Source organism: Otolemur garnettii, unplaced genomic scaffold, assembly GCF_000181295.1.
Source record: "Otolemur garnettii isolate 467f Iridium unplaced genomic scaffold, OtoGar3 scaffold00257, whole genome shotgun sequence".
NCBI lineage: Eukaryota > Metazoa > Chordata > Mammalia > Primates > Galagidae > Otolemur > Otolemur garnettii.
This window is the reverse complement of record NW_003852652.1, coordinates 1,302,889-1,305,876: the sequence shown is the minus strand read 5'-3', so window position 1 is coordinate 1,305,876 and position 2,988 is coordinate 1,302,889.

The following is a 2,988-nucleotide window of genomic DNA, read 5'->3' as shown; positions in this document are numbered from 1 at the left end:
AGAAAGCAGGCACCCCTGGGTAAAATAGGGACTTGAGTTCCAAACCCCGGGGGCCAATGAAGAGGAAGCAGGCACACCTGGGTGAAATGGGGACTTTAGTTCGAAACCCTGGGGGCCTATGTAGAGAAAACAAGCACATCTGGGTGAAATGTGGACTTCAGTTAGAAACCCCAGGGACCAATGAAGAGACAGCAGGCAGCCCCGGGTGAAATGGGGACTTCAGTTCGAAACCCCGGGGGCCAATGAAGAGACAGCAGGCACCCCCGCGTCAAATGGGGACTTGAGTTCAAACCCCTGGGGCCAATGAAGAGGAAGAAGGCACACCTGGGTGCAACGGGGACTTTAGTTCAAAACCCGGTGGCCCAATGAAAGGAAAGCCGGCACCCCCGTGTGAAATGGGGACTTGAATTAGAAACCCCAGGGTCCAAAGAAAAGAAAGTTGGCACATTGGGGTCAAATGGAGACTTCAGTTCGAAACCCTTGGGGCCAATGAAGAGAAATCAGGCACACCTGGGTGCAATGGGGACTTTAGTTTGAAACCCAGGGGTCCAATGAAGAGAAATCCGACACCCCCGGGTGAAATGGGGACTTGAATTAGGAACCCCGGGGGCCAATGATGAGAAAGTTGGCATCCCGGGGTTAAACGGAGACTTCAATTAGAAATCCCGGGGGCCAATGAAGAGAAAGCAGGCACCCTCTGAGGAAAAGGGGACTTAAGTTAGAAACCACGGGGGCCAATGAACAGAAAGCTGGCTCCCCCTGGTAAAATGGGGACTTCAGTTTGAAACCTAGGGTCCCAAGGAAGAGAAAGCAGACACCCCTGTGGGAAATGGGGACTTCTATTAGAAACCCCAGGGGCCAATGAAGAGAAAGAAGGCAGCCCCACGTGAAATGGGGACTTCAGTTCAAAACCCCGGGGGCCAATGAAGAGAAAGCAGGAACCCCCGGATGAAATGGGGACTTCAGTTTGAAACCCAGGGGGCCAATGAAGAGAAAGCAGGCACATCTGGGTGCAATGGGGACTTCATTTCGAAACACTGGGTCCAATGATGAGAAAGCAGTAACACTTGGATGAAATGTGGACTTCAGTTACAAAACCCCGGGGCCCAATGAAGAAAAAGCCGGCACCCCCGTGTGAAATGGGGAATTGAATTAGAAATCCCGGGGGCCAATGTAGAGAAAGTTCGAAGCCCGGGTAAATGGAGACTTCAATTAGAATTCTCGGGTGCCAATGAAGAGAAATCAGGCACCTTCTGGGGAAAAGGGGACTTGAAGTTACAAACCCCGGGGGCCAATGTACAGAAAGCATGCTCCCTGGGGTGAAATCGGCATATCAATTTGAAACCCCCGGGGGTCAATAGAGAGAAAGCAGGCACCCCCGGGTAAAATAGGGACTTGAGTTAAAAACCCCGGGGCCAATGAAGAGGAAGCAGGCACACCTGGGTGCAATGGGGACTTTAGTTCCAAACCCCGGGGGCCAAGGAAGAGAAAGCAGGCACATCTGGGTCAAATGGGGACTTCAGTTAGAAACACCGGGGCCAGATAAAAAGATAGCTGGCACCCCCGTGTGAAATGGGGACTTCATTCAAAAACCCGGGGGCCAGTGAAGAGAAAGTTGGCACCCCAGGGTTAAATGGAGACTTCAATTAGAAATCCTGGGGGCCAATGAAGAGAAAGCAGGCACCCTCTGGGGAAAAGGGGACTTAAGTTACAAACCCCGGGGGCCAATGAACAGAAAGCAGGCTACCTGGGGTGATATCGGGATATCAATTTGAAACACCAGGGGCCAATATAGAGAAAGCAGGCACCCCCGGGTTAAATAGGGACATGAGTTCAAAACCCCGGGGGGTCCAATGAAGAGGAAGCAGGCACACCTGGGTGAAATGGTGACTTTAGTTTGAAACCCAAGGGGCCAATGTAGAGAAGCAGGCACATCTGGGTGAAATGTGGACTTCAGTTAGAAACCCCGGGAACCAATGAAGAGAAAGCTGCCACCCCCTTGTGAAATGGGGACTTCAGTTGAAAACCTCGGTGGTCAATGAAGAGAAAGCATGCACACCTGGGTGCAATGGGGACTTCAGTTCGAAACCCCGGGAAACAATGAAGGGATAGCAGGCAACCCCGGGAGAAATGGGGACTTCAAATCGAAACCCTGGGGCCCAAAGAAGAGAATGCAGGCACCCCCGGAGGAAAAGGCAACTTAAGTTTCAAACCCCGGGGGCCAATCAACAGAAATCAGGCTCCCCCGGGTGAAATGGGGACATCAATTTGAAACCCCAGGGGCCAATGTAGAGAAAGCAGTCACCCCCGGGTGAAATGGGGACTTCAGTTCCAAACCCTGAGGGCCAATGAAGAGAAAGCAGGCACATCTGGGAGAAATGGGGACTTCAGTTAGAAACCCCGAGGCCCAAGAAAGAGAAAGCCGGCACCCCCGTGTGAAATGGGGACTTCATTCGAAAACCCGGGGGCCAGTGAAGAGAAATCTGGAACCCCCGTGTGAAATGGGGACTTCATTCGAAAACCCAGTGGCAAGTGAAGAGAAAGCTGGCACCCCCAGGTGAAATGGGGAATTCAATTATAAACCCCGAGGCAAATAAAGAGAAAGAATGTACCCCCAGGAGAAATGGGGACTTCAGTTCGAAACCCCCGGGTCCAATGAAGAGAACGGATGCATACCTGGGTGCAATGGGGATGTTAGTTCGAAACCCCGCGGCCAATGAAGAGAAAGCAGGCAACCCCGGGTGAAATGGGGACTTCGGTTAGAAAACCCGGGGGCCAATGAAGAGAAAGCAGGCACCCCCGGGTAAAATGGGGACTTCAGTTTGAAACCCCAGGGGCCAATGAAGAGAAAGCAGGCACACCTAGGTGCAATGGGGATATTAGTTTGAAACCCAGGGGTCCAATGAAGAGAAATCCGACAGCCCCGTGTGAAATGGTGACTTGAATTAGAAACCCCAGGGGCCAATGAAGCGAAAGTTGGCACCCCGG